The 14,293-nt window shown below is 41.6% G+C and overlaps 1 protein-coding gene across 1 annotated transcript in view; it reads left to right on the top strand.

Moving 5' to 3' along the window:
* Positions 1 to 6: 6 nt before the first annotated feature.
* mid2 (midline 2) overlaps positions 7 to 14,293 on the top strand; it is an 88,829-nt gene continuing 74,542 nt past the window's right edge. The window contains exon 1 of the mRNA XM_035668966.1: positions 7 to 273. The gene's annotated coding sequence lies outside the window, so the exon portion shown is untranslated. The remainder of the gene's footprint in view (positions 274 to 14,293) is intronic.

Here is a 14,293-nt window from a genome sequence, read left to right as displayed (position 1 = left end):
TCTCTCTCTCTCCCTCTCTCATTTTTCCCAAAGTTGAATATTCCGCTTGCCTGGGAGCTGTAGCCAGCGGAGCGGTGCACCGGGCGCGGGGCTGGTATTTTGAGTTGCGCCGCGCTGCTGCGCCGTGTGGGAACGGACTTTGGGGAGAAGGAAATCATCCACAGTATCCCGCCCCCCCTTCCTCTGTCCACCCTTTCTCCTGTGTTTCTTCCAACTTCATTTCGGGCTACTTTCAAGATGACAGAAGAAAAGAGTATTCGGCATGTAAAGCTGGTAGGTGTCTGAAACCCCTCCCCTCCGCGCACAGAGGTGTCTGGCTCGTACTGGCTCTTGTGTTGGGATTCAGGGTTTTTTTTGTGTGTGGTAGCGCTCAGACACGCCGGGGTGAGAAAGAGAGAGGCGCCCGGGAACTGAAACGGGAACCGGTGGTTATTTTTTCCACCATCCGTTGTGGATCTTCTTGCTGTGTTCTCTCCATAGGTCGCTCTTAAATGAGCCAGATCCAGGCTGCTGGTATAATGCTCAAACTTAAAGACACTTGGTTCCTTATGGACAGGGCTTCTCCTCTGTTGTCAGATTTGTGTTGAACAGCATTCTGTTTAAATACTTGTGCTGAGAGTTAATCATGAAAGTAACATGGTGTGTTTTTCTTAATGGGATCATATTCAGTTATTTTAGTGAAATTAGATATTTTACTTAAAAGTCCCCTTTAAGTCCCATAAGACCTTAAAGCGGCCCCTGGCCCTACTTTGTGCACCCCTGCTGCGCAGAGGCTCACAGACTATTGTTATTAGAATGATTCAGCAGATAGATTCATGTGTCTCTGTCATGTAGAGCATGTGGAACAGTTTAAACAAGCATGTGTGTCCGGCTGCTTATTTTAGGGTCTTTACAGCCTCATTGGTGGAGCTGTGGGTTTTCTGTGCCATGAAACACACACTATTTGGTTATTTACATATTATCTCATTTATATTTGTCCTTATGGCATCATCATGCTGTCCAGCTTGTTCCGCTTACTTCCAACAGTGAAGCAGTACCCTGATCATTTTGTTGAATTCAAGGTTGCAAGGTTGTTATTGTGTCTATATTTCCTTTCTGAAGTGTCAATGCAATATTCCTGTAATACTCTTATTAGAAATTTTGATGTGATTGTAGTGCGGTATCTTTTCAACATTAATTAAATGCTAATTCTTGTTCAACTTGTCATCAAGTGCTACTGAAGAGACGGCAGTCCTATTTAATATTTATAGTTCGACAGAAGTGCATTTGTCACATTTATGTGGATGAAGCCAAAGTCTTTCCTGTCTGATTTCAGCGGATCCGAAGCGATGAACACTGACTTGAAAATCAAAAACAAATCTGCCACTGGGTAGCGTTGAAGCAAGCCAGTGGCCCAGAAATTAATACCCTGTCAAATTGTGATGACATGCACAAAGTTGTCAGGAGAGTGTTGAAGTGTCATTGCACATAATTCAGCTCATGCGGGGCTGAATGCCATACATTGAACTCAGTTATGTTCTGGTGATCCTGCTGAGCTCAGCTGACAGTATAAGGGAGCATGCTTGTTGTTAGGCTGGTCTGAATGCCTCCGTGTTGGGTAGCATTAACAGGCAGGGTCACCACTGTTGTTATGAGTCTGCCAGGTAGTGCAACCTGAGTAGTTTGCTGCTTTGTATTCAGCTCTAACCTGTATATAAATCAGTTGCAGTGGGAATCTTAAATCCTATTTCTAGATTGATACAATGCCTCCCGCTTTCTGTGTGTGTGTGTGTCTGTTTCAGCCAAGCAAAACCAGGATCGGGTGGACAAAGAGCACAAACCCAATCAACCCTGTGCACTGTAGTAGTAGTATGCCCAGTTCTGTTTTTTTTTTTGACATGAAGCCTCAGAGCTGCCCTGTCTCATACCATTACACAACATGGCTCATCAGGCCGATTACACATCGGCACACTCATGCATGCTTCCATCTCAAGTAGACAAGAACAGAGTCAATGCTCTAGGCTGCCACTTATACCTTCAAAACCCATACGTTTTCTTTCCTGTCTATCTTTAGGGTTGCTTTCCTGTGGTCTCTCTCTCTCTCTCTCAGCCTCCCTGTCATCGTAAGCGTCTCTCATTTTTCTCTCTCTTGGTTTATCCATGCATCAATCATTTGTCTCTGTCCTCTTTGAGTCTCGTGGTTGCTGTTCCCTCTCAGTGCTTTAAGGCGCGTTGCAAAGCTCACTGTTTTGTGTCTTCTTTACCTGCTATTAACCTATTTTGTTTGGTGTGTTGTGCGTAAAGTTCTGTCTATCCACAGAGGAAAGCAAGGGGGATAAAGAGGAAAGTGGTAGCTTTAAAGAAACATTTTTGTCCAAAGATGTAGGATGTCAGGTAGGTCAGGTGAGGGAGAAAAAGTTTTCTTTAATACAGAATTGTGAAGACGAACTGAAAAATAATGCTGATGATAATTATTACTTTAAACCCTTTGACTTTTTGTGCAGTGACCATAAGAGGGTGTTAATAACACAGCACAGGAGTTCACTAAACAGAAGAAAACTGCAGCAGACGTATAATTGGTCTCATTTTGTCCTTACTTCACACTGTGCTGATTGTCTCGAAAATATTTCTGATTGCCCTCTGGCCATTATTACGTTATGTGACTTGTGACATTTAGCAGATTTATCAAGGTGTCTGCCAGTGCTTATCAGATAATAAATTATATTGTGTTCCTCACCTTTACTCAAGTCCTTAAAAGTCCTTGAAGACTTTTAAATAAAGTTGAGCGTTCAGGAGCTCAGAAATAAGCCCAGTTAGGCAGACTTGTGCTCTGGGAGGACTTTCTTTTCCCTCTTCGTTTCAGAGGTGACATAAGTCATGCATCTAATACCAAGTAGCATTAAAAGGTCTTAAAAGTATTCTTTTTAAAGCTTTTTAACAGACACTCTGAAGTGCTGCCAGTAATATTCTTATTAGTATAACATCAACTGACGACAGGGGGAACCTCCAAAGACCAGAAAGAGCCCTGGTGTGTGTTCATTGAGGTGGTCAGTTTCATGCAGCTGGCGCACATACCGAGAGAAGCCATGAATCTTCACCCCTGATATTTTAAAATCCCTGCCCCCTGCTCCACGGCTTACCATTCGTCACAGTGCCCCAGCTTTCTGCAAGAGCTCTAGACCACAGTAATTCCACAAATTCTTCTTAACAGTTAAAATAAATCATCTCAGCGAGCAGACACGGTCCCCTTAATAAACCATGTGCTCCTGCGTTTTTATCCTCGGCCATATTGTTTGGATACGGAGAGTAAATGAGCTGAGAAAACCCTTCTGTATTGGCAAATGCTGGGCCTAAATCAGTGGAAGAACACTTTGGTTGAAATATGCTGTTAGGTTTCACTGTTTGTGTTATTGTGGTAGAATGAAATGCCATTATTTGTCTGTTATAGCACTAATGATAATACCCCAGAATCATAGTATTGAACGCTCTTAATGCTGTTGTGAGTTGTACAAAGGAGCCGTCAATGCGTGTGTTCTGACAAGCTATTTTTCAAAAGATATCTACATATCTAAGTATAAGTGCAAAAAACCACAGGGCTCTGTAACAAGCTTCGTATTAACCGCAAGAGTTGGCACAGCAAAGTAGAAAGCGTGGCTAGCCATGTTAAATGGGAAGTGTCAGAACAGGTGGAACAGCAGTTACATTCCTGCATGGGCCCTAACCAGCCACCGACACAGCCTGTTGAAAATCCTATTAAGAATAAAAAAACTCCTCCCCTCTTCTAAAATTAAACTTACTTCCTGCAACAGACTGAGGTGCGTCACAAATATTTGGCAGCGACTGGCAACCCAGATAAATCTTGTTTGCAATGACAAACTTTTATAGTCACTGTTATGATGAGTGCGATGGAGGCGAAACGATGCATGGAATGTACATGTGAAAGCTGTGATGATTAGTTATGGAATGTAAAAAAAAAAAGGATTGCCAGGGAGCATTCATTAATAGAGGAAATGGTTTCTATGTGATATAGAATTGATCAAGGCAATGAATGCGGAAGTAGAGACAGACATAGCATGGATGGATGTAAGTTGTGACAGATTGCCTCCTGTTTTTGTCTCCAGACGTCTTTGATCTCTTCATTGCTCTGAGTGCAATGAAGGTCCCTGCCAAGAGAGGCATAGCCTGTCTCCCAGATACATCTTGCACTGCATGTAGATCAGCAAAGAGTAGTCATGCACGGCACCACATTGCTTAACTTTCTCCTTCTGGCCAAAAACAATATTAATGTGATTTTATGGTTACGCCGGTTGGGGTGGTTAACATCTACCTGACTGATGTTTGAATTTCGGACTGAGCAGTTGTATCCTGCTGGTCATCTGGCATGCAATGCTATCTGAGCAGAAGAGAACACACAGAAATAAGGAAAAGTGAATACATTTGGGGGGAGACAAGCTTATGCTCTCTGCTCTTAAACCAAAAGATTGGTTGTATTTATTTGGATTTCTCAAACGTATAGTTATCCTTCAATGTAAAGGCTTGAACACTAACCTATTAACCTACTAAAAGCCAGTCTGCATGGTTCTCTTTGCTGTGGTCTGGCATGGATCAATGTACATTTGCTTTGGCTGGACACATCATAGACCAAATGACTTGGCATTCAATCTGGCCAGTATTTAACCAGTCGGAGCAAACTAAATGCAGTACTCATTCCCTTCATGATCTCATCCGCATAGTTTGCTGATTGGTCCGGCGTCCTGACATTTCTCTCAATCAGTCCTTAGTTGATGTTTTCCAAACTGAAACTGCTTGCAAGGTTTTTTGACCCTACTAAGCTATACATTAGGAACAAAAATAGAGCCTATTTGAAAAGGAAACTTGGGACCAGAAGTTAACAGACTGCAGAATCACTCTTGACCACTAGGAGAATATAGACCTCAGGTTGCTTACTAATGCAAAACACATTTAAGGGCCAAAGTCTATATGCTGTGCCAGGTTTCGATCACATGATATAAACCATTGCTTATTAGGTTATACTTGTAACTGTACATGCGTGGAGGCCGGGGTAGCTCAGATGATAAACTGGAAGTGGCAGAGAACATGTTATGGTCCAGTCTCTTAAGGTAAACCAGTGAAAGCCAATAAGCTGCAGGCAGAGGCCCAGGCTTTAGTTCAGGGCTACAAGCTCCACTGATTCCAGATTCAACAACCCAGTGAAAGAGAAGTTTGGAAACCAAAAAATCTGAAACACATGAAGACTCAACTATACTAAAAGAATCAAAGAGGACGTATCGCTATAATTTATTTTACTCTTGTCTTAGCCGTTTCTTTCATTTGTTTTCCCCATCTCCCAGTGTCATCTAACACAAGTGCAAACCTTCTCATTGACATTAATGACAATGTGATATACACAAGTGTTGTACACATGGATAACAGATTACACACACAGTCCCGCAATAGTAAATAAATTATCTTGTGGAGGATATCTGTCACAGACTACAAGCTTCACTCTGTCACAAAGATCTGTCACAGCAACAGAATCATTGTTTACACGTATTTACTTTTATTAAGGGTTTATTGGCTGCATTCCTCTGGTGTAAAAGCTGTATGTCCAGACAGTTTGGATACCATTAACAGAGCATAGTTCGCATTGGAATCCCATGAGGCTATAATTAAATTGTTTGCTGTTGCTCCTGCTGAAGCTTAAGAGTCTTGGCTTGAGAGTGGTCCTATTTGTAACTTAATTAGCCAGGGAGCTGTCTAGATTGCACCTTATTGGACAGATACACTGGCCACAACAACAACCTTGTTTGTTTTTGGAGGTGAGAACAATATATTTTAAAAGCATGATGACATGCAATAAATGCGTTTAGATTCAGTGTGTTCAGTAAGTTCAGCTGGAGGGAGCATTTTGGAAAGAGGTCCAAATGCTTAGGTCAATAAGGAGTCATCAATTTGAAATGTATATTGATATTCACAACAAATTACACTCCATTAACACATAACAGCTTTGTGCAATTGTCTGGTTAGATACTGTTTGGTGATGTGTGAATAAGAGGAGCTTATCAGTGTGGGATATCAGAGATGAATTATGATTATAGTATCACGTGTGCCTAAAGTTTGACAGAGGGGGCAAGAAACAATTGGAATTTATCAGTCGAATATTAAAAAATGCTGGTTGAGCCATTGTAATATTTATTTAGATTTCTTGACTGCCAACCTTGCAAAATTATTTCTAATGATCAAGCAACTTTAGGGGTTCCTTTGTGTGCAAAACACTTGTAATTGGACAGCTTGAACCTTAACAACCAAATAGAAAAATGTAGTTGAACTGTATATGTGATTGTGGCCTTGCTTGTCCTTTTGCACCGTCATGTGTGAAACACCAAAAGCCCTCCCAAGCACCGGTGTCTAAATCCTAAGAATCCACCCAGACAGAAAGAGAGAGGGGGGCTTTTCCAACCCCAACCCAACAACAGCAGCAGCTGAGCTGATGAGGCGGCCAACCTCCCAACACGCCAGTTAACAGCCAGCTGCATGTGTATACTCCTACAGTGAGGCACGTGTTTCCCATGATCTCACCTGCTGGCACCAGAAGCTTGGGATGAGGCCCGGTTCTGCCGTCATGCTACCCACCCCAGAAAGCTCTCTGTTGGGTAGAGTGTACCACACCTCCTCTCTCTGGGATGCAGGAGCCATGGAGGGGGTGGAGGTGGCGAACTCTGCCTGGGGAATGGTGGTGTGACAACATTAGTGGATTATCTGAGAACGTTATGAAAGATTCTACATAATGCATTAAGCAACGTACAAGAATAAAATTTCCAATTAGCTTCACACGTCACTGCATTAGAAGATTGTTTTCATAAAGATTTTTAACTGTAGAGGAAACCTGTTACTAGCTCTCACTCTCTTTATTTCTGGGCCATTTAACAGAGAGCGGCTTGCTATGATAAACATCTCTAGACAAATGCCAGCAGAGGCTAGGATGCAGTAAAAATAGTGGAATTGGGCACGGAAAACAGTGGCAGAGAGGGAGAAAGAACTATAAAGAGACAGATCGAGAGGGTAGGTGTAAACAGGAGGAGGCGTGAAAGCAGATTTTTGAGCTTCAAGGATGTTTGGAGGATTCTGGGGTGGGTTAATAGCTACACAGAGCAGAGAGCAAAGACAAGAAGTCATGGGGGTAGAGGAGGAAAAAAAACATTCTTCGACTTGCTCATGCACTCACATACAGACACATACATACTTTCATCATACACACTCATCCACCCAGCAGGCATTTATAAGGATCACCTCTCTAAAAGTACCGGTAGCTCTTTTCCTCTCCTCTGTCAGTTGATAGTTACAACTTCTCTGCGAATCTCTGATATTCCCCTATAAGACCCTCTGCTAAACATATCTGTCAGTGCCTGCAGGAGGTTATATTGCAACACTATTACTTCCTTAAAATATGAAACTGCTCCACTGAAGTTGACCATTTTATTCAGGTCCGTCATTACTATGAGTAGGAGTTCTTTTGAACCTGCCTCCAGCAAAAAGCCCTTTGACTGAGCCCCTTTTTTTGTCTCCAGGCCATCGGTTCAGTTCGATATTGATATAGCAGTAGGCATTGTTAACCTTCACAATTATTCTCTTTGGTTTTGCTGTGCCTTGGGGAATGGCTATTTTTAAAATGCCTGCAATGTTGGGCAGCTATTGTTTAACTAACAACCTATTGATTTGTGTTGGCTTCAGTTGCAGGGATACAGCGAGGAGGGGGCTTTGCTTTCCCAATTCACAAACACATTATTCAAAATGTTTTAGAGCTTATTTAAGAACTAACTCTATCTTAGCCTAAGTAAAAGGCCTTTTTTTTCTATAGGCTTTCACATTAGAATTTCAGATGCATACATTTACATATTTCTGTGATATTACATTGCCTGCCTTCCTCTTTGTCAGGGAAGTTTAGAGGGAATGCTTGGCACTGAAAATGTTTCCAATGATTATGTGTTCATTTCAACATCATTCTTGCTGCAGCTGCAATCATCTAGCTCAGCCTGCCTTTAGAAGTTGTGTTGTGATGCGGTGGCCTCTCCCAGAATGCACCGCCATCCTAAAACGTGTCTTGTCTAAATCCGTCAAACGGCTGTCTGAGCTCATCCATCGTGTCTTCCGTCACCACTGACGGTAACATGATCTCACATCTTGAGAAGGAAGCAAATGATAGTTTATTAGTGATAAATAAAGCAAATCGAACAAAAAGAGCTATGAGCCGGTGACATTTCGATGCATGGAGCCTGCTGAGCCAATCGAAAAGCAGCCAAAGAAAACAATGGCTTACACTCTCCCCCCTCGAAGGAAATGCCAAACATTACAGTGCTGTAAAAATAGAAGGCTCTGACTTTGTAGAGTGAGAGCGTGAGATAGAGGACAGGAACCCCCTCCCTGGGGTCACACCAATGGCAAGGTCTCCCACCTCTCCACTCTGTCTTTCTTTATTGCTCTTTTTGTTTTCCTCTCTATGGGTGTGTGATCTACTTTTGAGCTGATTTCTCTCGACCTCCCTGTGTTTTTTTCATCTCCCTAGGTTTACTTTCCTATTTTTTATCCCTCTCTCCGACTTTCGCTGACACCCGGACATAATGAATAACTGAAAAGCCTAGTAGCACATCACAAACACCTCCTGCTTTATTAATGGCACCATCTACTACAGTTGAAGTGGCAAATGGTCCTCTTCGATGTATTACGTTGGCGGCGAGTGCGCGGACTTTGACCCAAGGTGAATGCTGTACTTACAGCAGGAAAGCTTGTGTTTAATGGCTTTTGGTCAAGCAGCCCGTTTTCACTGCTGACAACACCGTGCAGTTCAGTTGAATGTAATGGTTATGAGAAATTTCCCTTTGAATCTGGATAAATGCAGCCCTTGTACATCCAGGCGCACATGGTCCTACAACGTGCAGCATGAGGCGTGGCAGTAAGGCCTTGTGCACTGAGGGCACCAGCGCTGGAACGGAAAATCCATCTAGAGTTTAAAGTATTGAATCGTCGATTTCATTTTGTCATTTCACACTGGGTTTTTTTTTCCCTGCCTCTCTATTGAGGAAGGGAAGGAGGGAGACAGACTCGTCCCCTAAACGAGGTTAGTTGCTCTGACTGTGTGTAATGAGGTTACGGATGATTCAGCCAAGACAACTCCAACAAGTCTTTCATCTGTACTATCTTTTGTATCAGGCGTAGCCTATAAATGTATTTCCCTCGGCTGGCAGGCTGTGCAGACAGTTTGGAAGATTGAACCCCAGCTGCCGGTGTATTTAGGAAACAGCATGCACATGAGGTAGCACGCAGTTGCAGATTCGCCACCAAGACATTCTGTCTTTGACTCTTTGTGGTCCTTTATCTCAATCTTATCACCACACACACTAGCAGAATCCGTAGCTGCGAGAGTTTAGGTTCTTCTCTTTTTGTTTTTTGTCCTACAAAATGAGGAAGAAAAATGTCCAAACTGCCATTTTCAAGTAGACAAACCCATTGTAGTTCAGTAGCACAACACGCCATTTTTTTATCTGAGATGTTTCTTAATTAGGACAGCTTTCATACGAGCAGTCAGGATTGTTGGTGCTTTTGAGACCTTAGTATTGACCTGGGTATCTTTCTCCTCTAGAATCAATAACACCAGCTCGGACGACATCATTTGCTAATACAGTTTGGCAAGCTTTTGATGAAGTGGCTGACACCTTACGGATCAGTTAGCCTGCTCTGCTTTAGAGCGTAAATTCAATGCATTTAAGCTGTCAGCTGTTTTTCGCAACGGGAAAACTTTTCAGGAATATATCGTCAATCTTCATACAGAAGGCTATTGTTTTCTTGACAGTCTTTTCGGGCTAATATAGGTGTACAAGGGCCGGGAATGCAATTTTCCACTGAAAAGAACCTCTTTTCGGAAGCTGAAAGTACCATTTATGTGGTGCGTAGATTGCTTTTTCACACGATGTGGAGTAAATTTGCATATATATAGGAAATACCAGTAAAAGGTAAGCCATTAACTTGGCGCCATGCTCTTGTATGCGTACATACACACTCACACAGTCAGATAAAAATATAGAAAAATTGAAGCTGAATTGGTGTCAACTGTCAATACAAGCAAGTTTGTTTTCTGCAATGCAAGACAATAGATTTATCAAGTTCTGCAGTGTTTGCTTTTTCACTCTATCATCTTATTTTATGCCATTTTAGTTTCATCAATCCAAAGTTGCAGAATCTTTCCGCTAGTTCTTGGGGAATTCTGTGGAGCTCAGTCAAATAAAATATAACAGAATCAATGTTGTAACTCTTGAACAGTGTTCAAGGTGAACATATTTTTATATTCTTTGTGTATGAGAGCAAACTTAATAGGCTTTAGCAGCCAAATAGAGGCTTAAGAAGAATGTGGATCCATCTCTTCTTGCCCTTGTCAGTTTTAAACTTGTAGCGTAAAAAAAAATATTTGTAGAGAGGTATGACATGGTACTGTCCACTTGGCTACAGTCTCATGCATGATTTCCAGGGTCAACAGTTCATAATGCTAACACTAGCCACTGGGCTGGAAGCCTGCTTACCAATAACATTTTTGCTTTTGTCGACAGTTAGAGGTAGCTCTGTTCTTCCCCGCTCTTCATCCTTTCCTCCCGCCAGCAAGCTCAGCTGCGTCTAAATATCTAATAAGCTGTTCTGCCAACTTCTGATCCCGGGTTTGTTCTCACCTGGGCAAATACACATGAATAATGGAAGCAGCAAGAAGTGAGGCAGGGGCATGGTTGCTACTCAGTGTTGTGTTGAGGCCTGATAAGGCTCTCCACCAGAGCTAAAGAGCCTCAGAGAGCTGATGAGACGACGTCTGACAGTATTAACTTTATTACCCACAGGCTGCCAAGCTCTAACAGGCAGAAGTATTAAGCACAGGGTAAAAGAGAGGAGGTGTGTTCTACTCACTGTCACAACCCTGTGAAAATCTAATTTCATTCTGCTTTCATGTATAAATGTATTAAACCAATTAGCAAGTCTGGCTTGGCCTTGTTTATTTTATTTTCAGTGTCTTGCGTCAGTGAATGTCCTTCACACAATAGAGCCCTCATCAGCACCGCTGACAGGCAGCAAAAAGAATATAGGAAACAAATACGGCTGTGAAAATAAGTGTGGGTTTATGCAACCACACACCCACCTAAAGTCTGGAGAGTCATATGTGTCTGTAACACTGTGAGACACCTACATGTGAACATAAAGACAAAACAAATACTGGTCGTGTGTAAGACGCAAAAACACACACATAGCCCAGTGTACATACTGTGACTTGCTTTTTTAAATGCACTAGATATGTGTAAGAAACAGGCAAAATATAAGCCAAGCAAACACATTTTCCCAAATGCACAAGCACAGCTAATTTTATATAGAATCAGGTCAGTGGCAGAACTCATAAATCCATTTAAATACAGTATAGGTAGGCAAAAGAATATGCAGCTCTACAAACAAACAAGATTCAATAGCAAGACACATACAACCTCCTCCTCTGTTTCCTCTGTTTCATTGCTGGATGAGGAACATAAATAAAATCACGGTCAAATATATGTATGTATAATGACAGAATATTTTTTGGAAAACAAGGGTTAAATGGTATACAAAAATATCCACTTTATTATGTGAAACTATAATAAAACCTTTAATTAGGATTGATCTATTTTCAGCTTTCAGTCCTTCATTTATTTACAAAGACATGAACAGAAAAAACAAAAACAAAAAAATATCAGTCATTGCTATATGACTATATTTATGAATATCAATGCTAAAACTTGCTTTGGATGACTTCCAATATGTCTAAAAAGACTAACACACCAGTTCCCTACTGTGCCGATGTAATTCGTGCAGAATTTCTTGCTCTGTTATGTGTTACATAATAATGTGTGTTTCTGTGAGATCAACTGAGGCACAATGAGGTGAACTGAGATAACTTGTCCCCAGAGTCCCAGCCATGTTTTCCCCCATCAAGAGCTAACACTGGCAACCAGGGAATGGGGAAAGCTAACTGGTAGAGTGAGTCACAACTGTGCCTGCTGTGTTTTTTTCATACTCCACTGATGTGGTGGAAGAGAGCGTGCTGACCTTGAATCCTGTCAGATGCTTGCTAGGCAATTAAAGAAGTTACTTTTGTTTGAAATCTTTTTAAAAATGTAAAATGTTTCCTCAATAAAGCAGGCAGCCTGAGACTAAATAATTTGAAACCAATAAACTAAATAGATTGTGGAATCAGCAAACCGCAAGTATACTCCCTTCGATGCAACATACTCTAGATTTGTTTTGAAATTGGTTTTGTAATAGGAGCTCCAGTGTAGCAGTGAGAGGGTTAAGCTTAAGCCAGCCTGCTCAACTGCACTGAATGTGAAATGGAAACACCGGCTTGGCTGCATTACTGTTTACATTCTATGAATAGGAATCACATGTTCGGTGAAACCAGCTTGCTCTGTGGGCTGCTGGAGGGAGAGAGAAAGGCAGGAAAAGACAGAGTGAGAGAGGAAAGATTGGGCAAGTGAGAGTAGAGGAAGAAGAGAGGAAAAGATGAAGGGAAACAGTGAGAATCAAAAGGGGTGGCCAAATGAACCCTGGCCAGTTTCTCATATGCTAAAGCATTCCTTTTTATCCCATAAAGCGGCTGCATTGAGACACATGGCTCCTGTCAAAGACTGCACAAAAATGTAACACAGAAAGTTTAATGTGCTGCTTGATCCCGCTTATATAATCATATGTACAGTTTGGTGTGTTCTGGTCATTTGGAGGGCTCTCATATTTGGGGCTGCCCCGTTTCCTTTTTCCGAAACCATAGCGGTGAATAACTGCAGTCTCTTGCTGTCTGGCAAAACTCAGCAGTGCCTGGTCCATGTGTCTTCTGCTTGTGAGTATTTTTAACCCCAATTTCTAAAATAAATTGCTCTCCAAAAATGCCAGCATTTTAGTCCACTAATGCCACTGAATTCCACTGATCCTGCTCAAACAATGTCCCATTTCATTCTGGTTTAAATGCTCAGCTCAGGTGATTAGGGTAAATGGCATGTTTAGGGCCGGAGCTTGAGAGTTATGTTTGCAAACACAGTCACTAATGAAAGTATTCAGTATTCATACAGCAGTGGTGCGTTAGGGTGTTTTTATTAGGCACTTTAATGTGTGCACTATAGTACCTGTGTCTCACCAAAATGTGTGAAGGTCTGCGATTTAGCAGCATCACAGAAACAGGCCAGCCATTCTCTGTGGGAAGACATGTTGGCTCCAGGTAAATATAAATATAAATACTGAATGATAGCTCCTTGTTTTAGAAAGACAGAGTGCGAGGCAGAGAGAGAAATCAAACCACCATCTTGTTGTGCAATGTTTTAAACATTTTCTTCCTCCATAAAAAATTTCAAGCTTCATTTTAATTTCTCTTCTGTTTTCTCCCAGGCAGGTTTTTAATTAGTAATGTGTTACTGTTTCACATGAGCACGCTGGTGGAGAAAGACTTTTTTGTTATTAGCATCTTTAACCTTTTGCCTGTTTGGAGATACTTGTGGTGAGCTCACTGCATAACAACAGGTCCACAGCAGATTGAGGTCACAGACTACAGGCTTGGCTTGTCAGTTTAATAGCGTCTGCCTTTGTTCAGCCCCAAACCACTGCGAAGAGACAACCTGATGGCTGCCATGTCTGCAGCAGGCCTCTAGCAAATAACTATTGAACTAGGCCACACTGTGGTTAAAACTTTTTAACCGAAACACAAATGTTATCCTGTGTTAGTTGAAGCACCAATGAAGTTAAGCTAGCGCTGCTTATTTTCACCTTTGTCCAGAACACACAAGTGCTTGGCAAATGTGTTGTTAGTGGTCTGACTATTTGTTTAAAGGAATAGTTCGACATAATTTGGAAATACTTCGCCTTCTTGCCAACAGTCTTGTGTCTGTGGAGTAAATGAGAGTGGTATTAGCCTGATCTTGTCATCCAAATGTCGGAAAGAAATATTTCCCAAAATGTCCAACCATTCTTTTAGTAAAGTACTCCATCTGTCTATCTGTGTAAACTGAGACGGTGCAGATTTGTGCTGTGACATGCAGTGAGCTAAAGCTCATTTTGTAATGGAAGTGTGTTGCAAATGGGTTGTTAGAGTTCTGTCTAGTCCTTTAATCTTTTGGAAAGTTTTGCACCCATTTAAATTTTTCTATCACCTGCAGTGTATTAGAAGAAGAGTAAATTACCTCACTGACTCTGGCTTCAATTAAAGGTTTGTTTAAGCTATTTGTTTCAAAAGTAATGTCTCAATTATTTTTAACCCACTCACTTACAC

The sequence above is a fragment of the Morone saxatilis genome, unplaced genomic scaffold (genome assembly GCF_004916995.1).
Source record: "Morone saxatilis isolate NCDOM2014 unplaced genomic scaffold, NCSU_SB_2.0 Contig22, whole genome shotgun sequence".
In the NCBI taxonomy this organism is placed as follows: domain Eukaryota; kingdom Metazoa; phylum Chordata; class Actinopteri; family Moronidae; genus Morone; species Morone saxatilis.
Note: the sequence above shows the minus strand (reverse complement) of the source record. Positions and strands in the feature narration are given on the sequence as shown.